The sequence below is a fragment of the Rhineura floridana genome, chromosome 10 (assembly GCF_030035675.1).
Source record: "Rhineura floridana isolate rRhiFlo1 chromosome 10, rRhiFlo1.hap2, whole genome shotgun sequence".
Taxonomy (NCBI): domain Eukaryota; kingdom Metazoa; phylum Chordata; class Lepidosauria; order Squamata; family Rhineuridae; genus Rhineura; species Rhineura floridana.
The window spans coordinates 88,618,591-88,641,583 of NC_084489.1; the positions used below are offsets into that span (position 1 = coordinate 88,618,591).

Genomic DNA, 22,993 nt, shown 5'->3' on the forward strand with positions numbered 1-22,993 from the left:
AAGAGGCCACTGTCAGGAAGAGGCCACTACAAGGAAGCACATACACTTGCTGTGGCAAGTCACGGCAACTCAGTAGCAACCACACAGAGAAAATTCTCCTCTTAAGAGCAAAGCAACTTCCTTGCACCCTGTTCAGATTACAGGTTATCTCTTATGTTAAGTTACATAAAGGTAAAATAACAGATCTAGAAGCCACTGGACTTTGAACCAAATATTTGAACTATCACTCATGGGCATGGGTTAAACGAATTCAGTACATATCAGAACCTAGCACATTGTGAGAAAGCAATATGCCTGTAAAACAGGCAGAAATGAAATCTCTTTGTCCTTATCAGTCCTTCAGGTATCTGAAAAACTGTTACCCTCAGTCTTCTCAAGACGAAACCCACCCAGATCCTTAAACCTTGCTTCATAGGATCTGTTTTACACTCACTGTCTCTTTGCCCTCCTCAATTTGCTTATATTCTTAAAGTGGTTTGGTAGTCCCACCACCCTTGGAAGCTCAGGGTGTGTGGGGCCCCTGGGAGAGGGCCTTCTCTGTGGTGGCCCCTAAGTTGTGGAACTCCCTCTCTATCAAAGCAACCTCACTGTACAACTTTAGGTAAATGCTGAAGATGCACCTCTTTACCCTGGCCTTCGACGCCTGAGATATATATTTTAGGACCCACCCTATTCTGTGAATTTGGGTTGTTTTTAATGGTTTTTAATGCTGTATTTTAAAATTGTGGTAACCCGCCCTGGGACCTCTCGGTGAAGAGCAGGTAATAAATGTTAATAATAATAGTAATGCAAGGAACTGGATACAGTACTTGTCTGATTACTGCTGAATGCAAAGAAATTTACATTAAAACTTTAAATTAGATTTAGTCCACGCTTGTTAATTAAATATATTCTGCTCCAGTCTTACAAGAGTTACCCGATCTTTGTCAATTTTGAGAAACACTTCCTGTGCTTCTCTGAAAACGTGCCCCTCCGACCACACACATTTGTGTTCAAAGTGGTTTGCAGAAAATAAACAAGTCTAATACAATCAATCAATGGTGATCACTCGTGGCTGAGTAAGATTGTCTTCCAAGATAAGGTCTTTAACAGTGGGTCCGTAGGCGACTGTGGAGGCCAATTCTGGATCCACACAACCTCCCACAGTGAGGACATAGGTTTCCAGATGGAAGATGGTCACAATGAGGATTTGTTTGACATGCCTTCCGCTTGGCTCATTTGTCTCTTTCGCCCTGTATTAGTGCTTCTTCAAAGTCCATAGCACCTTTGATAATAGCCAACCATTTGGGATGCTCATGGGCCAAGACATCCCAGTTCTCAATGTTCATGTTACATTTTTTTAGGTTATTTTTAAGAACATCTTTAAACCTCTTTTGCTGTCCACCGATATTCCATTTTCCATCCTTAAGTTGGGAGTAGAGTAGCTGCTTTGGAAGACGGAGACCAGGCATTTGAACAACATGGCCGGTCCAGCGAAGCTGATGTTGGAGGATCATTGGTTCAAAGCTGGTGCTCTTTGCTTCTTCCAATACGCTAACATTAGTCTGCTTATCTTCCCAAGTAATTTGCAGAATTTTCCGGAGGCAGCGTTAGTGGAATCTTTCAAGAAGCTGGGAGTGGCGTTTAGAGATGGCCCATGTTTCACAGGCGTACAGTAAGGTCGGTAGTACAATGGCCTTGTAAATAACCATTTTGGTCTCCCTGCGAATATCCCAATCCTTGAACACTCTACGCTTCATTCAGGAGAATGTGGCACTCACAGAGCTTAGATAATGTTGAATTTTAGTGTCGATGTCAGCTTTTACAGAGAGATGGCTGCCAAGATAAGAAAAGCGATCAACATTCTCCAGCGTCGCACCATTAAACTGGACTGATAGTGCTACAGAGGGACTAGTTCGCACCTGCTGATGAAGCACTTTGGGTTTTTTTATATTAAGCGAGAGGTCAAGCTTTCCATATGCTTCTGCAAAGACATTTAGGATAGTTTGAAGATCTTCCTCTGAATGTGCGGAGACTATGTTATCATCGGCATATTGGAGTTCTACGAGAGGTTGTAATTACCTTACTTTTTGCTTTCAGCCTACTGAGATTAAAAAGCTTTCCATCTGTTCGATAAGTGATTTCCACACCAGTGGGAAGTTTCCCCTCAACAAGGTGTAGAATCATGGCAATACAATAACCATAATGCATAATAAAAATTAGAGCTTCATTACAACATAACAATAACAATTCAACTATTAACAGAACATTTAAAATGTATCAAAAATTTAAGGGAGCAGAAAGTTTACCAACAGGTCAATTAACAGTACCCAGTATCTTCACTTCCTGAAGCAGTCCCGCAGGTGACGGGATTAGTGCCTAGACCCTTTCCCCCTTCCACAACTTTTATACCTAGACCCCAAAGTCCACAAAGCATCCCCCCAAGGTTTTTCTAGCAGCAGGCTCCCTTATGAAAGCTGAAGAGCAGGATACGGCAGGTGTGATGGCAAACACAGAGTATCACCCTCCTCTTAAAATAACTCTTTCAAAAAGTAAGCAAGATACATAGGGCATTGCAGGACCAAACTTTAATCTTGTTTGGATCTTATAATGAATGCATGAGGTTTGGAACAACAACCTATGTTACAAGTGACTTGAGCTAGTGGGGGAGACAGACAGAAACGCAAGCTATTCTTCCCTCTGCTGATTCCTCCTCTAAGGTGTTTGTTGTTTTTGCAGGCTTTGCTCCTCCCCTTCTTTTCCTGTCTTTGTGTTAGCTAGTTAGTAAGGGCTTACAAGCTGCATGGCTGCTTCATCATGAGTGGCTTTACCTCTTTGTAGTAATAAACCTTGTTTCTTTATTCTTTCAACTACCAGTCTTAACAGACCAGTTATTTCTGCACTCCGCTGCAATACATATCTGTGAAAAACTCTAATAGAAACAGCCTTCTGTATACAACTGTAAATGCACATAGGGAATTTTTGCATACACAGGGGCTCTTTTTAATCATATATAATGAATGTGTGGAGGTCATATGTGATCCCACTTCCAAACCTTTGAATGTCTGAAAACCGCTCCTATCACTGGTATATGAATTTTCTTTCATTTCAAGATTCATTGTATTTAAATTGGGTTGTTGTTTTTATTTACTTATTGTAAACTGCCCAGAGAACTGTAAATAAATAAAATGTCCTCCACAAAGCAGAATGCGCAATGTTCTGATTTCCAGTGTTGACACATAATCTTTTCAGTTACTAGCACAACTTGTTGAACTTATTCTTTACAATGTTTTGGCAGGGTACATATTGTAGGAATGCATTAGAATGTGGCACAAATAAAGGAAAATCCGACAGAAGTTGGACCGGAAGATTTAACCTTGCACCAAAACTGGGAGATCACAAAGACAGGAGCAGCAGAACTTTCCTTGCATCTTAACTCATATCCAGGAGTTCTGATTTTAATGACGTTCACTAAATGCCAGCGTGCTCTGAATGTTATTTTCAGCTGAATCATTTTCAAACAATATGTTTTGCGAGAGAGCAGTATAAAAATACTTCTATAAATATAAATAAATAAATGTCTAGATTGGATGTTGTGAGGGATTTTGGGGCTATATCTCACTACAGAGGCCCCAATGGGGGCTCCTGATTCCATCTTCCATGGCTGCCAAATTTGCCACTTATATTCCAGATCCATCCATACCTAAAGTTAGCTCTGGGAGAGGGGCTTATAGCACTGATGAGGGTGGATTAAGCACCTCCCCAGCACTGCTGCTACAATCAAATTCAGAGTCTCGTAACTATTTTAAAGTTAAATATCAATATCAAGAGATCTGGTCACACATCCTCTGTGTCAGGTGTGGTTTGGTCCTCAGTTCTGAGACGGAGAGACACATTTGAAGGTTTTGTCCCAAGTGGGAAACTGCAGATTCTCCAAAGAAAAGTTAAGCCATGCTGACAGCAATGGAGTTGAATTAAGCCATACTGACAGCAATGGACGTAAACTTTAGTTTTAACTCACTAAAGTCCCATTGCTTTCAACAGAGTTTATGAGCTAATAATTTTTGCTGGACATGCACACGCTGTTTGAAAGCAGAGGGAAGGTGACTTTGCATCCCCTGCTGTTGCTAGCAGACAGCCATGTGGGGGTATTATGTTGGCTGGAGCTGCATCGTCCCTAATCTGAAGAAATTCTTAAATGAGAAGCCTGTGACTGATGACCAGCCCCACATAACAATCAGATTTGTGCATCTATAATTTAACATCCCTAAAAGTGGGTGTGTCATCTGCCAATGGCCTTTTCTGCATGCAAGCTTTTGTCTAATCCTCTCAGAAAATTTCCTTTAGAGGAGTATTTTTTGTACAGAAATAGGTTTTTGCAGCCCTACTATTACTAAGGATGCTAAACATCTTCATCAAGGTCTGTAAATACAGTGTTTAAAATGTTTCTGTAGTTATTGTTATAAACTGGGCAATTTTATAAGTATCTTCTGTGTACAATGTCAATTCTATCCTTTCCTTTCCATATTGCACCTGTTATATCTGGGATTCATGCCAGCTTAAACTAAATAGCTCTCACAAAGTTTTTTTTAAGCCGTGATGGATAAGTTGTACAATATTTCTAGCACTACGGAACAAAACTCACTCTGCTGCTCACACACAAAAGAAGCACAAGTAAAAAGCCTATTAATTTGCGGACACCTTTTTTCCCAGTAATACTTAGCATTCAAAATTGTTTTTTCTTTCTTTCTGCTTTTCCTGCTGTTCTTATAATTTGCTAAGTGGTTCCAGCCACTCTTTTTTTCTTTGCAGATGGAGAATCTTGTAACTGGCTCTTTCAGTTTTGAAATGTAGCTAACAATAAATGCAATCAATTCAGTTAGAACAGACCTAGATATCCAGTACCAAAGTCAACCCTAAAAACAACAACACCAACACGTTTATTTACCTGTTTATTACACACCTGAATCCCAAAGTTCTTCTGGAAAGTTCAGAAGTGTTCACTTGGGGTTCCCAGGCAGTGTCTCATCCTGGCTCTGGCCAAGCTAGGACTGACTTGGGAGAGGCAGAAAACCATCATTGTTAAATGGCCCCTCCCATCAGAAGTGTTCTGATTCTTGAGCCCAGTTTTTATTTTGACTGAGGATAAAATATGTTTTTTAAAAAACATATTCGTCCTCCAACAAGAAAGGTCTATATGCAGAAACAAACGTCTCTCTTTTTGGTTTGAGAATCATATACAAGCTAATGTACACATCTGCACTGCAAACATCCAGACCACACTGGATTGCTAGTTTTCTCTCTTGATGCAAATTGAGGTACACATGCCTATCGGGGACCTCTAGCTACATGCAATATTTTATTTCTTTACTTACTTGCCTACTTAATTATTGTATTTATAAAAAGATGGTTCTCTGGGTGGCTTACGGCATAAATAGATGTAATACTGTTAAAAACACAGCATCATAAAATAACCCAACTTCCAGCATAAAAACTGCCAGTATAAAAGCAGCAGTTCAGAAAGCTAAACTCAGACTTTTAAAGGGGCTGGGAGAATTAAAAGGATGCCAACATGACGTAAACAAGAGACTGTGGCCCCCTCTGCGGAGGGCACTCTCCCACCTATTTCAATTCTGAAGGTCATCTCAAGGTCTATAAGGGAGGAGATCTTTCAGAGCCGCCCTGAGCTCCTGCTGGAAGGGTGGGATATAAATCAAATGATACTGATAAATATAAATATAGTTTGGTCCCAACCTGCTGAGGGCTTTAAATGTTAAGATCAGAACTATGAATTGGAGCCAGGAACAGAATGGGAACCAGTACAGCTGACAAAGCGCTGGTGTGATGTGATCAAATCGCCCAGTTCCAGTTAACCATCTTGCAGCACTGGTTTAAACCAACTGGCCCATTTTGAAAGGCATCCCCATGATACTATCCTTGTGTTGCATGAGGCTAAAGCAGAAATAAGTGCAGGTCTGAATTATATTGTTTATTTCTTCACACAAGAATCGCAAAGTGCAAAAAAATTAAAATAAATGCTGACGTTATGTAGATCTCGGTATGCCATGAAAATATTTCTATTTTAGCAAGCATTTCTGGAATCTTAATTTTATCTGGCCACTTGCAATTCTCTACAGTTTTATTTATGATGCATGTTATTTTGCGTTTTATTTTGTTGTAAGTCGCTTAGTGATCTGTGATTATAGGTGATTCATAAATATTTTAAATACATAAATGAGTTCCTCTTTTCATAGGAACACAAGGAGCACCCTTTTACTGAATCAGACATGGATCCATGTAGCCTGGTACTGACAACACTGACCAGCAGAGTCTCTCCTGGATTTCAGGCAGAAAACGTTTGAAGAACTCTATGGTTTGTCACCTAGAAATACAGAATGGACCTGAATTTTGGGATAAAGCGCAACTCAGTGATACACATAATTCTGAGGAAAGAATTCCAGTTCAGGAAATGTGCATTAATACCATGTAAATAAATGCAGCATATTTTTTCGGTCTTAGTTAAAAGATATAATTCTCTTTGTGCAATTTAAAATGAAAGCCATTATACATATTATGAGAAAGTAAGTCCCATCAACACCATCCTTTCAGGGTTTCATAAGACCTTTGTAGCACAGTAACTTGAAAGGAATATTGGCACGTAGCCCTTTCTAAATGGAAACCAAACAACAATAATAACAATAACAATAACAATAACAACAACAACAACAACAACAACAACAACAATAATAATAATAATAATAATAATAATAATAATAATAATAATAATAATAATATCAACCTGCCCTTCACCCACAGGTCCCAGGGCAGATTACAACAGTTTTAAAACACATAATTAAAAACAATTAAAAGCAACCTCAACATCACAGAAAATAGGACGGGTCCTAAAAACATACATCTCAGGCGTCAAAGGCCAGGGTAAAGAAGTAGCATAGGTTGTGGTTATCACCATGGAGTATAACATATTCATACGGACCTTCTAAAAATTTATATATTTGAAGTTTCAATGCAAGCAAGCTAAGCAGGAACAACCCAATAGTGAAATCTGTTTTGCATCTTGCAGTCTTAAACAAATTAAGCAATACATATCCTGTGCTCCATTTTAAGGATGTTACCAACTGCAGGCGTTGGGGGTTTTCTGTCATGCCCAGCTCTCTCTCTCCCCCCCCCCTTTTAAACTTTACATCCAGTTTGAATAGAGTTCCGGTCTCAGTACTGTCACGGAAGGGAATATTCTTGTTTCTTTCAAAATGAATAATCTACGGTGGTGTTGAGACCAAGACCAACAGAAGAAATTATGGAATCCTTCTCTGCGTTTACTTATTTTTTACTGAGATTTTGCTGTAGGGAACCACAAGGAGCAACCATCAAAATAAAGGAACAGCCACAGACTAGCACAGAGAAAACGAGTGACCGTAAGGAGGTTCTTTATTTTTGCAGTATCATTATTACTTTGGGATGGAAAGGTGGGGGGAGCACTCCTCTTTTGGTATTACAGAAATCTAGATCCATCGCCATCAAGCCCATAGCAATGTAAAGTTAACATTTATTCCTGATTTCATGTAGCCGTATTACAGCAGAAGATGGCAGGCCACTCCATATTTGGACAACAGACCAACAGATCACCTTTAAAAGATGGTCCTAAGCACATTCATGGAGAAGTTAAATGTGCCTCAACAGCCCAATTCAGGAATGCCAATTTAGGCAGAAGGCCCACTCTTTCCATGGAGCTGTACACAGGGTCATCATAAGCACCTATTTTTCTTAAATGAAAAGGATGACTTGACCATGCCATCTGACAACCAATGTGTTAAAGAGAGCCAAGTCTCCAGCTTTGGGAGCGGCTGGATTCAACTTTCTGTTGAGCCAAGAAGCTCACTGGGGTGGCTTTCATTTTCTTTAGAGAATTATTGCCATGATATTATTATTATTATTATTATTATTATTATTATTATTATTACTACTACTACTACTACTATTACTACTACTACTATTATTACTACTATTATTGTATTTATATACCGACCCATAGCTGAAGCTCTCTGGGCAGTTTACAACAATTAATAACATTAAAAACAAATATACAAATTTAAAAACACATTTTAAAAAGCAATTTAAAAACACATGCTAAAATGCCTGGGAGAAGAGGAAAGTCTTGACCTGGTGCTGAAAAGATAACAGTGGTGGTGCCAGGCGCACCTCATCACACAGATCATTCCATAATTTGGGGGCCACCACTGAGAAGGCCCTCTTCCTTGTTGCCAGACTCCCAGCTTCCCTCGGAGTAGGCACCCGGAGGAGGGCCTTCAATGTTGAGCGTAGTGAACGGATGGATTCATGTTGGGAGAGGCGTTCCATCAGGTATTGTGGTCCCAAGCCGTGTAAGGCTTTATAGGTTAAAACCAGCACCTTGAATCGGGCTCGGAAACATACAGGCAGCCAATGCAAGTGGGCCAGAATCTGTTTTATATGTTCGGACTATCTGGTCCCTGTTACCAATCTGGCCGCTGCATTTTGCACCAGCTGCAGTTTCCGAACCATCTTCAAAGGCAGCCCCACGTAGAGTGCATTGCAGTAATCTAACTTGGAGGTTACCAGAGCATGGACAACTGAAGCCAGGTTATCCCTGTCCAGATAGGGGCATAGCTGGGCCACCAACCGAAGTTGGTAGAAGGCACTCCGTGCCACCGAGGCTACCTGAGCCTCAAGTGACAGATGGTTCTAGGAGAACCCCCAAGCTACAAACCTGCCCATTCAGGGGGAAAGCGACCCCATCCAGGACAGGTTGGACACCCACCATCCAGGCAGAAGAACCACCCACTAGCAGCATCTCAGTCTTGTCTGGATTGAGCCTGTTTATTAGCCCTCATCCAGTCCATTGTCGCAGCCAAGCACCGGTATGGCAGATAACCCCCTGCAAGGTTGTCCAGAGCCTGAAAGAAAGATCCTGCGGGGATGAGGCACCTTTTCCAAATATCTGTAGGTGCGTTTCAATAAACAAACAAATCTCCACTCATCTGATGTAGTAGATTTAAACAAGGATTAGACAAATCCATGGAGGAAAAAGCCATCCATGGCTACCCGCCGTGACAACTACGCTCTGCCTCCATTGGCAGAATGCTTCCAGATACCTGTTGCTGGAAACTGCTGGAGGGGAGAGTGCTGCTCTTGCGCTCATGCCTTGCTTGCTTATGGGCAGTCAAGTAGTGGCAAACTTTGAAGTGCACGGTCCCTCCATGATAGTCACAGCCACACCCCCTCCCATCTTTTTTTTTTTTGTCTGCTGGGTTGAGAAAACAGTTCCTTGCGAACGCCTTCTCCCGCAACAACATATGCCCTTACAAGCCAATAAAGGGGAGAGTGTTAGGTACTCAGAAGAGTCTTCTCAGTGGCTGACTCACCTCCTTTCACTCTGATTGGTTCCAATCAGCAGGAAAAGACAAGGAAGCATGTTAGAGGAGTCTTCTCAGTGGCTAACACACTCCACTTCCATGCTGATTGGCTCATAGGATGCTGGCGACATGGGGACCCCGCTGGGACCCTGCTCCCAAAAAAGTAAGGGGTCTAAGACATCCCTGCTTATGGGCTTCCTACAGGGGCACACCTGCTTGGCCCTTGTGAGAACAGGATGTCCAGGCGCGCCTTTGATTGCCGCAGGAGGAAGGGGGCGCCCCTGCCTGGCTGGCCCCTCTCCCCGTAGGGCTCCTGGCCTGGCCCTTCGTCAGCCGCCCTGAGGCAAGCACGCGGGGCCGGGAAGAGAAAGCAAGGCAGCCCGGGCAGCCCTAAGCAGGCACGGGGAGGCTGCCCGCCCTGCGCCCGCCTGGGGCTCGGCTGGGGCGGCCGCCACCCGCCGGCTCCCAAGAGCCGCTCCGGGTGGCCGTGCAAGCCGTTCAGCCTGGCCGCCAGCCCCAAACCACCCTCGCCGCGGGGTCGGCGGGGCCCTCCGTCCCGGGGGCCGAGGGCGAAGAGCCGCTTACCTGAGGGGCCGGTGGGGACACGGCAGGGCGGCCGCCAGGGGCCTCTCCTCCGGCGCCTCGGCGTCCCCAGCAGCCGGAGGCCAACCTTCCTCGGAGGCCGGCCGTCCGGCAGGGGCGACAATCCCCCGACGGCGCGCGCCAGCCCCGGCTGGGAGGGGCGCCCCGACGGCGCCAAGCACGGGGAGCGCACCTCTGCCCGCCGGCCCGCCTGGTGCTGCCGCGGAAGGCGCGTCGTCGGCTCGGGATAACAGGAGCGCCGGCTGCCTCCTTTCCAGCGGTTGCCCCAGCGCCGGGCGAAGGCTGCCGAGCAGCGCGGCTTCCTCGTGGGCGAAGCCGCGCTGCCGCCCTGTCCTGAAGCGCGTTTCTGGCGGGGTGGGGTGGGGGCTCGCGGGCGTCAGGAGGCGGAGGTGCTCTGGAGCCTGGGCTCCACGAGGCTCTGGAGTCGCACTCCTGACTCGGGGGAAGTCCCCCAGGGGAGTGGTGAGGACTTAGACGCCTTACTTTTTGGGGAGCCGGATCCCTATGTACTTGTACTTAAGGGACCACTTACGTCCATATGCTCCTACCCTGGATTTAAGATCATCTGCCTCTGGTCTCCTCTGCAGGCCTGTTAGATCGACTGGCACAGGGGAGGGAGCCTTTTCAAGCATGGCTCCCAGACTTTAGATTTCCCTGCCCCAAGAAGCCCGCTTTGCTCCCTCCCTGATGGTCGTCCGGAAACTTGTAAAAACTAAATTGTTCCAGAGAGCCTTTGGTTGGGACTGATGGGTCAGCCTGACACTGTTTAAATTCTTTTTATCTTTTATTTTTATCTTTTAAGTTCTTTTGTTCTCACTCTTTTATATGTATATGCATGTATATTTGTATGTGTATGCATAATGCATTTTTTGTATTTTACTAGTATTTTATGCATTTTAATTTACTGTAATGTTTTGTGTTTTTATTGTGCATTTTATTATATATGTGGGGGATTTTATTGTAGCCACCCTGAGTGCCCTATTGTAGGGTAGAAGGGCGGGATAGAAATATTTTAAATAAATATGTCTCCAGCTCCCCACGGGAGCCAATCAGGGTGAAAGGGGAGCGTGTTAGCCACTGAGAAGAGTCTTCTAATATGCGTCCTTGCCCTTTCCTGCAGATTAGAGCCAATTGGAGTGAAAGGAGCTTCTGTTTGTACCTACTTCCAAAAGCCAACTTGGGGAGAGTGAGAATTTGGTGCCTGCAGAAGGAGGCAGTGAATCCCGATGACAGTGCCCCGGCTACATCATCAAGCAGTGTGGTAGGCGCGAGGGACAAACATGTAGACGCTGAACTCAGCAATTCAAGCAATATCTCTGACAGTGAGAAAGAACAGTCAAATGGTGACAGTGATAGAGAAGCAGAACGCAGGATTCAAACCTGGCCAGGTTATTCTACATGTATAATCTTAGAAGGGGGATTACTGTAACTATTATGAAGGGACCCTGCACTTCTGAATCTGCCACTAGACTACTGCCTGACAATAGTGTCGCCGGCTCCCCGGCACACCTCTGTAGGCAGAAATTCACCAGGCACAAGCCAGTCTGTGCACTGCTTTTGTTTCCATGCCAAGTAAAGATGCAACAGCTGAGTTTCTGCTTTTTGCATGTACGAGGGTGACTGTGCTTTTTAGCTTGGAACTGTATGCATTCGTGCTGTGCAGTTAAAAGCTCCGCTGGATGCAAGAGACACTTTCTTCTGAACGACGTGCATAGGATTTTGTTGGATCCTATGAAAACATTCATAGGATTGATTTGGATGAGTGCATTTGATTGTTTATTCTTAAAACGTGCCTGCAAAAAGGTAGCATTTTCGCAAGAGTCCTCAGCCGTTTTGCTATCTATTTGGCAGTGTATTTTGCTTGCATGATAGAGATAACTGAGAATAGCACAATTCTTCAGATTTACAGTTATTAGGGGGCTGCTATATTATTAACTTAGCAATTGTCCTTGAGTACTTGCTTTCCAGTTAACCTCAGCCAGAACAGCAAAACATGTTGCTTCACGCTTCATCTACTCTTGGAAATAATGTTTAAGCAGGTTTGCTACTTCATCTGCAGGGAATTCCCAAAATATCAGGGCGTTCCCAGCCACTCATGCAAAGGTGTGAATGAGGAAAAATGGAGAGTAGGTTACATAAGAACTAGGCACCTACTGTTTCAACATTTCCCAGTATGTAGAATTCCCATCCAACAGGTTGGGTCGCTTTCTTTATCCTTTGGATATTGTGTAACAATTAGTATTGACTTTCTACAGGAAAGAGCAATATGGGCAGGAAAATCAGTTTATGGAACGCTGGACCAGCTTTCTGATGTATTCCAAGACAATGTGCATCAACATAATCTGTTTACATTATTATCAGAAGTTACTGTGCTTGTGTGAGTTATTGGGTATTTACTTTTCTTAGGTGTAATTTTATTTGCTGTTGAATGGTTTTTGGAGAAAAAAGAAATCTCTCTCCACATCTTTTGGGTACTGGCATTTCTGATGTCAGATCTGTGTCCATTTACACTGTTGTGTGGAAACTGACCTGTTTGTTCTATACAGAATGCAGGAAGATGTTACTGGCAGATGTTGGCATATATCACATTGGAAAATAACCAAATGAGCATTGACTGTGTTGCCAGTACTGTGTTTTGAATCTGGGAACACACAATATTATGAGCAATGTGTATGTATTCTGTATTTTTGTGTGAAAACCATTGTTTAACAAGTTTTTATTTGTGAACCTAAGGAACAGGTAAAATCAACTTTGCAGCCTTCAAGTTGCAGTGCCACTGCTGAGAAAATAAAATTTCTTTGTGTTTTTTGGTATATTTGCAATTTTTTTTTATTAAGGAAATAAAAAAGAAAACTCTCCTTACAATTATAAACAGGTAGAATTGTGCTTCACACAACAGCTGCTTCAGCAGTTGTCTTCCAGTGGCGGGAGGTTGAAGGCAGCATCATAGAATCATAGAGTTGAGAGGGGCCTATAAGGTCATCGAGTCCAACGCCCTGCTCTGTGCAGGAATCCAATTTAGAGCATCTCCGACAGGTGGCTGTCCAGCTGCCTCTTGAATGCCTCTAGTGTTGGTGAGCCCACCACCTCCCAAAGTCATTGGTTCCATTGTCATACCACTCTAACAGTTAGGAAGATTTTCCTGAAGTTCAGCTGAAATCTGTCTTCCTGGAACCTCCTGTCCTGCACTCTGAGATGATCAAAGAGATCCTGGCCTCTGTATGGCAACCTTTCAAGAACTTGAAGAGTGCCATCATGTCTCCTCTCAGTCTTCTGAACCTGAACTAACATTTGCAGGAAGGGATTCTGAGGAACTGAGACAAATAGTGGTAACGAGAGAGGAAGTTCTAAGCTTAATGGACAATATAAAAACTGACAAATCACCGGGCCCGGATGGCATCCACCCGAGAGTTCTCAAAGAACTCAAAGGTGAAATTGCTGATCTGCTAACTAAAATATGTAACTTGTCCCTTGGGTCCTCCTCTGTGCCTGAGGACTGGAAAGTGGCAAATGTAACGCCAATCTTCAAAAAGGGATCCAGAGGGGATCCCGGAAATTACAGGCCAGTTAGCTTAACTTCTGTCCCTGGAAAACTGGTAGAAAGTATGATTAAAGCTAGATTAACTAAGCACATAGAAGAACAAGCCTTGCTGAAGCAGAGCCAGCATGGCTTCTGCAAGGGAAAGTCCTGTCTCAGTAACCTATTAGAATTCTTTGAGAGTGTCAACAAGCATATAGATAGAGGTGATCCAGTGGACATAGTGTACTTAGACTTTCAAAAAGCGTTTGACAAGGTACCTCACCAAAGGCTTCTGAGGAAGCTTAGCAGTCATGGAATAAGAGGAGAGGTCCTCTTGTGGATAAGGAATTGGTTAAGAAGCAGAAAGCAGAGAGCAGGAATCAACGGACAGTTCTCCCAATGGAGGGCTGTAGAAAGTGGAGTCCCTCAAGGATCGGTATTGGGACCTGTACTTTTCAACTTGTTCATTAATGACCTAGAATTAGGAGTGAGCAGTGAAGTGGCCAAGTTTGCTGACGACACTAAATTGTTCAGGGTTGTTAAAACAAAAAGGGATTGCGAAGAGCTCCAAAAAGACCTCTCCAAACTGAGTGAATGGGCGGAAAAATGGCAAATGCAATTCAATATAAACAAGTGTAAAATTATGCATATTGGAGCAAAAAATCTTAATTTCACATATACGCTCATGGGGTCTGAACTGGCGGTGACCGACCAGGAGAGAGACCTCGGGGTTGTAGTGGACAGCACGATGAAAATGTCGACCCAGTGTGCGGCAGCTGTGAAAAAGGCAAATTCCATGCTAGCGATAATTAGGAAAGGTATTGAAAATAAAACAGCCGATATCATAATGCCGTTGTATAAATCTATGGCACGGCCGCATTTGGAATACTGTGTACAGTTCTGGTCGCCTCATCTCAAAAAGGATATTATAGAGTTGGAAAAGGTTCTTATGTTGTTATGTTCTTAGGAGAGCAATGAGGATGATCAGGGGACTGGAAACAAAGCCCTGTGAGGAGAGACTGAAAGAACTGGGCATGTTTAGCCTTGTGAAGAGAAGACTAGAGGAGATATGACAGCACTCTTCAAGTACATGAAAGGTTGTCACATAGAGGAGGGCTGGGATCTCTTCTTAATTGTCCCAGAGTGCAGGACACGGAATAATGGGCTCAAGTTACAGGAAGCCAGATTTTGACATCATCAGGAAAAACGTCCTGTTAAAGTGGTACAACAGTGGACCCAATGACCAAGGGAGGTGGTGGGCTCTCCAGTACTGGAGGCCTCAGCACCTGTTGGGGATGCTTTAAGTTGGATTCCTGCATTGAGGGGGTTGGACTGGATGGCGTTATAGGCCCCTTCCAACTCTACGATTCTATGATTCTGTGGCTCAGAGCAGCTGCCTTCCCTATACTGAGAGCAATCAGGGGTTGTGGAGAGAGGAGAGGCTTTTGCTGGCAGATTCCTTCACTGGGGGTGTTCCACAGCCCCATACTTTGTGAGGCCAGATAAGGTAACTCAGGCAGTCATTTGGTGCCCAGGGACGATTGCAGCGGTGTTTCTGTCTGCTCTTAAGAGGCCTCCGAGCGGCCTCCCACGTACACACAGACGAGGCCTGCAGGTTCTGAGTTCCACCGTGCTGCTGCCCCGGGGTGATCTTACGTGCTCTTTGGGCCCAGCTGCAAGATCCTTCATAGTGTGGAATGTTGCTGACGTGTATTACTGTTGTAGCTTGTCCTGAACTGCCTTCCTGTTCATAAAGCATGGATTGATCCCCGTTTCGCCCATGAATAACTCGCTAGGGGGCGAAGGCAGAGATCCGGCAGCTGGGGCAGTCTTCTTCCAGTCCTTACAGTAATGGGCAGTCAGATGTTGTTGGGCTCCACCTTCCACCAGCAAGGCCCATGTTGAGGGATAATGACAGGAGTTGTAGTCCAAGTTGGTTACCCTGGCCAAGGGCCAATTCATCTTCAGATTCGCACGGTCCATACTGAACAGGTACCATTTCATCAATCTCCATTTGGGTGCCTTTTAACTTAAACGGATTTAGTTTAAAACTAAACCAGACGGCAAGTATTCCAAATAAACTTTATAGAATTTGGCTGTTGCGGTCTGAAGTGTGTTTATGCCAACTCTTAAGGATTTTTCTAATTTCCCACGTGCCTAGACTCTGGGTGCATACTTCTTGGGCAAGTGAGTGGGGTCTGATGAGGGAATGAGCAAGCTGTCCTGATCACCCACTCCCAGGGCAGGGTAGGCAGCTGGATGCTAGCCTTGTATTCCCAGTAAAGTTGAAAGGGATATTGTCTGGCAAGTGCAGGGTGTCCCTTTATAAGTAATTGCCCTGACCTCCTTGAATTCACTTCTGCCTGAGGGGCCGAAGGTGCTAAGAGGGGAGTGGTTGTGGCAGCATATTGGATAGTTTTGGCATGCAATTGGCCTACCTTGCAAGAGAGTTGTGCAAAGCTGGCTGTCTTAGCCTCCCCTTCAGTTACAGTGAGGGGAAGAACCACACACACCACTTGGAGCTCCTTGGCGCAAGGGTGGGGTGTCCATGCTCTAAACAAGTCACTGCTGTCCGTTTGGAGCCATCTTCCAGTCCACTTGACTCTGGCCAACTCTGAAAAGGGGGCATCTACTGCCCTGAGCCAAGGCAGTGAAGCAGGCATGCCTAGGAGGGGCCATTTCATGTATCTATGGAGTGATAGGGGGGGATTGATGGCCTTATAAGTCCAACTCCCTGCTCAATGCAGGAATCCAAATCAAAGCATTGATTTGTTGTGCATCTTCTCAGAAGGAAGTCTCTGTTTAATGGTGCTAACAATCCAATGGTTTTCTCCAGGTGCTGCCTCTGAGAGAGGTTTGGAGGGTGGCGGTGACAAGGGAGACAGCCTTTTCAGTTCTGCCCCGTCTATGGAACACTCTCCCTAGTGAGGCCTGCCTGTTGCTGACATTACATCCTCTCAGTGCCATGTTAAGAGGTACCACTTTCCCCAGGCTTTTAAGGGATCATGATCATTGTGATCACTGCTGTTTCTGCGTGTGTATTTAGGGAGGGGGCAAATGGTTTTTATTGTTAAAGCTCAACGGCTGTTTTTTAATGGTGTATGGAAGTATGGTGTGTGTGTAAGCACCAACCAAAGCCAAATCAATATATATGGGTCTTTCTCTGCCCCTTCTCTCTCTTGCACCTCTTCACCATCTGCTCTGGAGGGTTGGGGGAACCCCCAGAACTGATTTGCAGGGAGCACACAGAAAGTCCTGTTGCACAGGCAGAAGTCCTTGCACTAATGGGACACCTTCGTTAAATAGAACCTATAGCTTCTGCGTCCCTTATAATATTTTAACCATGCCTTCTGCATCCATTACAGGGACATCTAAATCTATTTTCCCTTTCCAGTGCATCCATTGCTGGATTTTCCCCAACAGTAAACAGCAATGTCTTAGCGCTGGAAAAACCGCAGAGAGAACTAGGATCATTCGATGATCACAGCTACCATACGCCAAACTACAAGTGTGTGTTGGGCTTGCTTTTTAGTATGTTTTTTAAACCCTTTTTTTAAACAATACGTTTAACCTTTTTTTAAAAAGATGTCTTGAAAGCTTTTTTAAAATGTTAAAGATGTTTTGTTTTAATGTATTTTAAGGTCTGTTTTTATGATGTTTCAAAATGTTTTTAGTGCTTTTGTTTGCCGCCTTGGGCTCTGCCCGGAGGAAGGGCAGGATATAAATCAAATAGTAAGTAATAACTACAAGGGATGTGACACTCTTGATTCTTCCCTTTAGGATGCTGAGGACCCTTTTACCAGACCTGTAGGAAAAATTATTTAAGGCCTTCTCAAAACACGAAGTGGAAAAAAACTTTTAGCAACAGCAGCATGGGAACATCCTCCCACAAGGCATTTGTCCACCATTTCTTCTTTTTCTAAAAAACGAACACATGAACTCTTTAACAAAAAGGAGGGGGGGGGGAAGGGAACCAGTGAAGAGGGAGCTCTGCTGTTATCCCCTGCAGCAAGGATAGTAGCCGCCACACCCCATTGTTGTAGGGCTTCCCTTTCCCAACAGTTTTGTAGGGCCCACATTTTCCACCTCGCCAGTCTCCTCGCAGCACACAACCCTTTTTGCCCGCAAGTCCTGCCTGAAGTTTCCCCCTCCCCCTCTGCTTTCCCCCACATCACCTCAGCTGCCTTCCATTATCCGTGATGTACCCCACAGTGTGGAGCAACTCCTGCCCCTACACAAGCTCCTAAACAATTTTAATAAGGGAAGATAAAAGTGGGACACAGTCACTGGAGCAGTTTCCCCAAAAGAAACAAAATCATTTTCAGAAGGTGCAGTCTCTAATTATAGTCAAAACAGGAAGCACAACAGCTGAATCCACACATTACACTCAATTTTATTTATATAAAATGCCTTGAGTGAAAACAAGAAGAGAAAAAACCCTGCTGGTCAGGTGCCACCGAGACAGTCCCTTTTGCCATCCGAAGGCAAGCTGGTTATTTGGCATTTTTAGCATTGTTGGCCTGCATTTTTTTCAGCCCTTTCTTGTTATGTTTCTTTGCAAATCGCATGTTCCTCAGAAACTTGGGATCAACCTAGAGGTGGGGGGGAAATGAATAAAAATATAATTTGTTTAGCAACTCATATTAACTGGCTCTGGTATTTATGACGGGGCAGCTGAAGGCAGCCTGCTAATGCCACAACAGAGCCTGTTCCTCAATAAAGCAGCACTTTGGTAGCATCAGGGTTAACAGCCTGCTTGGTCTGGCTCAAATGTTTCCTCTCCCTGTGGCTTTCTACACTCCAGCTTCTGACCCAGTGTTATAGTTCTGTGCTTGACCACATAAAGAAACATGGCTGCTGCCACAATAGTGGCCATTGGTAATAGCTGGCAAACAAAAAGTTAGGTTACACTTGAAAGATAGCAGGGGAGCAACTCACTTAACAGTTCTGAGTCTAATTACTGCTCTTTTGCAAAATCAGGGTGATATACAACATAAAAACACTTCAAAAGCAATACAGGCGGGTCCTGCTTATACGGCACATTCCGTTCTGGACCCCCGCCGTAAAGCGGAACCCCATTGAGTATAATGGGGCACGTCGCGCAAAAATGCCGCAAAAGCGGCTTTAAAATGGGGAATGAAAGCCACTGCATTAGCGGAGCACCGGGAAGCAGGGCCCTACTGTACAGATCATAAATTGACTGACTACTCATGGCCATTTTAGACAACTGCATGGGCCTGCTGGCATACAAGACGTCTTCACGAGACACCTGAAAGTCAAAAGCGAGGATGCCTGCTGAATCTCTGCTGAAGAGTGTCCCACAGCATGGGACCAGCAACATTAAATGCCTGGCTGCTGGTTGCGGCCAGTCAGGCCTCTGGAACATAGGGGTTCTTAATATGACGTAAACACAGCTATATACTAAAATGAGCAAAAGTGATCTTCACTGAGTGACTCCAAACAACAGATACAGGAGAAACAAGGACATATATCCTTGTGTATATTCACAAGCCCTGGACAGCAGGCATCAGAAAGGAGGTGCTCCCAAGTTCTAAAAGGTGCCAAACAGGCTCACTTCCAGCAGCTTTGAGGAATGAAAAAACAGAAGTTTGGTCATGTTATCAGGCTACTTCTCTGACCCCGAGAAGAACCCTCCCACTGCATCCAAAGGCTATTTGCATCAGTCCCATCTACCTACATAAAGAATTTGAAGCCAACTGTGGTTAAAGAGGTACCCCAACAGGAGCAAAATAACTAAAGGCCTGCGATATTCACATTCAATGAAGTGCAAACATACGAAGTATAGGCTGTGTTTTGCAATATCCACTGCATGTGACACTGAAGTGATGCTTAATGTCGTCGTCTCTCGTCTGTAACCCTGCATTCTTAGCATGCAAGGCCTACTACACAAACCAGCTGCTGAGGAGCAAAAATGCACTTACCCCCTTCAAAGATTCATATCTATTCGATCTGGGTTTCTTAATGCCATTTCTGTGCCACTTGCGAGCTGTTAAGAGATAATACCATTTAAAGATTAAAGATTGCTGAAGTTGTAAATCAGCATTCGCCAACTTGTGCCTTTCAGATATACTGGACTACACCTCCCATCAGCCCCAGCTAGCATTTTTATCTGCCTATTAACAAAAAGAAAAATATCTATTTCCTCATCACACTTGCAGGTTTTTAAAGTTCTGTGAGCTAGTCTGGAATTCCCTAGTTAAAAACTGGAATCTGGGCAGTCACTGAAAAAAATGAAATGGGCTGCCTTCAAGTCGATCCCAACTTATGACGACCCTATGAATGGGGTTTTCATGGTAAGCGGTATTCAGAGGTGGTTTTACCATTGCCTTCCTCTGAGTCTGAGAGGCAGTGACTGGCCCAAGGTCACCAGTGAGCTTCGTGGCTGTGTGGGGATTCGAACCCTGGTCTCCCAGGTTGTAGTCCAACACACTAACCACTACGGCTCTCTGGGCAGTCACTAGCAAACACAAATTTTGGCTGTCTATCAAGGACAGCCAAAATTGATGGACTCTTGATATGAAAAGCTTTTGAACACTCATACAAATGCCGTTGTTCTTATTATTGACTGCAAAATGAGTCTTCTCTGTAATTTTCCCTTTGAGACATGAGAATGTACATGAAGACTGTCAACATGTCCCCCAGCTGCTCTCTGTTGCCATCCTTACCTGCACCATCCAGGCCATACTCTTAAGCGGAGCATTCTTACCTACTTTTTACCTGAAAAGTTTAAACTCTATTTCCATGTAACAGTCCAAACTCCTTTTTAAGATCTGCTTTGCTGAATCAGACTAAAGGTTTATCTATTTCTGTACTATGTACATAAGAGCCTGCTAGATCAGGCCAGCGGCCTACCTAGTCCAACATCCTGTTCTCACAGTGCCCAAGCAGATCCCTTAATGGGAAACTCACAAGCAGGATCTGAGCGCAAGAGCACTCCTTCCTCCTGCAGTTTCCAGCAGGGCTGTGGCGTCGGACTCATGGAGTCGGAAGCAATTTTGGGTGGAGTCGGAAGAAATGTACCCACTCCAACTTCAAAATAAAAACTTATACTATTATAATATTATAACATTTTTTGGTAAACAGGGCTGTGGAGTCTGGGTTGTAAGCAATTTTGGGTGGAGTCTGAGTCGGACAGTAGAAAAATAGAGGAGTCGGAGTTGAAGGTTCGGCGTACCGACTCCACAGCCCTGGTGTCCAGCAACAGGAATTCAGAAGCATACTGCCTCATTCCAAATGGATCTCACCAATGGGAGTGGGAGAAAAACATGTTTGCCTACCACTGTTGGGACCAAGGCACTCAAGGATGGCTTTCAAATGAAGATTATCTGGAGGTCCTGAAAGGGCTAGAAGGACCATGTGCTTTGATCAGCACAGGAAATATCACTTTTGGGACCAAGCATTGGGCATTTATGCTCACTATGGCAAGGATGATGCTGCCCTCTGGCAAGGATGATGCACCAGCAGGCATCCTCCCATCAGCTGAAGATGGCACACTCCCAGACTGCCTTTCTTGCAGGAAAGGTTTTTTTCCTTTGGGGGGGGGTTTCATTTGGAGGAGTCTGCCTCAGGCTGATGAGGGAGGGGAAAGTACCTGGCAACAAGACCAGTCAAAACTTACAGAGCCCTGTATGGGACTGGTGACCCACTACAATTTCATTGAGAATTCAACGACTCTGTGTCTTACTGAATTTGAATCTAGATTTTAGGGTAGATCAGGTGTGGGGAACATCTTCCAGATGTTGCTGAACTACAGCTTCCATCATCCCTAGACATTCACCATGCTCGCTGGGAGCTGCAGTTCAGCAACATCTGGAAGGCCAGAGCTTCTGCACACCTGAAGTTTTTTTTTTCAAGTTGTTGTTTTGATCGCAGTCCTTCCATTCACGGGCACATTAAATAAATCCAATGAAAAACATAATATGTAAAGAAAAACATGAATTGTATTTAGGCACCTGGTTATTTGGAATTGTTAGTAAAGGGATGTGGATCCTCCCACTTATAAATACGAAAAGTTTTATATCTGTTGATTAAGAGGTCAACAACTACACACAATTACCTTTACTTAAAACTGTTTTGGATGTCCAAGTAACAGTTGCTGATAATTACATGCCTCCAACAATGCCTTGCAAAAGAAAGAATTACTGACCAATTCTATACAAACTTACACTGATTGTGCGTGGTGTGGTTCTTGGACTTGGCCATGGCTTAAACCTGTTGCAAAGAATCGAAATCAGATGCATTCCTTTCATATACAGAACAGCAGCACAGAAATACATTTTGAAAGTAGAAAAGCTTTAAATTCTATTTCCATGTTACAGCCCAAACTCCTTTTTAAGATCTGCTTTGCTAGATCAGACCAAAGGTTTATCTAGTTCTGTTTTATGTACATAGGAACAGCCTGCCAGATCAGGCCAGCAGACCATCTAGTCCTGCATCCTCTTCTCACCGTGATCAACAAGATGCCCGTTATGGGAAACCACAAGCAGGATCTGGGCACAACAGAGCTCCCCCCTCCTGCAGTTTCCAGCAGCTGGAATTCAGACGCACACTGCCTCCAAGCATGGAGTGCGGCATCTAGATGCTTCTGGTACGCAAGAGGAACGTGAAGACAAAAGACTCCCCTGTTGTTTGACAACTGAGACAAAGGAGACAGTCCTAAACACACTTACTAGGAAGTAAAATCCACTGAACTCCATAGTACTAACACCAGTAGTGTGGTGGCAAATTCAGAAGTGCAGGGTCCCTTCATGATAGTCACAACCACATCCTCTCCCATCCTTTATATATTTATTTATTTGGCTGCTGAGTTAAGAATGAGATCCTTTTTAATGCAGTCTCCCACGATAACAAACGCCCCTAGGAGCCAATAAGCATGAAAGGGGAGAATGTTAGCTATTGAGAAGAGTCTTGTCAGTGGCTGACTCACCTCCTTTCACTCCAATTGACTCCAATCACCAGGAAAGGACAAAAAGGAAGCACGTTAGAAGACTCTTCTTGGTGGCTAACACTCTCTCCTTTCCTGCTCAATAGGATGCTGGAGACATAGGGATGCTGCTCCCAAAAAAGTAAAGGGTCTAAGAACCCCCCTGGGACCCCGGACCACTACACCTGACTAACTAGAGCATAAACACACACACTGCCAGAGGTCTACAGCCTCTGAAGATAGTGCTCTCATGGCTTGAAGCTGGTCTGGAAGCTGCAGCTGGTGCAAAATGCAGCAGCTCAACTGCTCACTGGGGCAGGGTATTGCCAGAATGTCACCCCGCTGCTGAAATAATTGCACTGGCTGCCTATTACTGGGCAAGATCAAAGTTCTGGTTTTGGTGTACAAAGCCCTATACAGCTTGGGACCAGGATACCCAAAAGATAATCTTACCCCTTATATAACCACCCCTTATATCACTGCACTCTGCAGGTGAGGGCCTCTTGCAGATACCATCGTATCAGGAGATCTGTTCTG

The 22,993-nt window shown here is 44.3% G+C and overlaps 1 protein-coding gene across 3 annotated transcripts in view; it reads right to left on the minus strand.

The window, feature by feature from the left end:
• LOC133365657 (tyrosine-protein kinase SYK-like) overlaps positions 1–10,649 on the minus strand; it is a 49,623-nt gene extending 38,974 nt beyond the window's left edge. The window contains exon 1 of one of the 3 annotated variants that reach the window (XM_061587951.1): positions 10,525–10,649. The gene's annotated coding sequence lies outside the window, so the exon portion shown is untranslated. Of the gene's footprint in view, positions 1–9,128; positions 9,331–9,974; positions 10,417–10,524 lie in introns of those variants that run through there. The other 2 variants (XM_061587949.1, XM_061587950.1) reach the window with 2 other exon arrangements.
• Between the last annotated feature and the right edge of the window lie 12,344 nt (positions 10,650–22,993).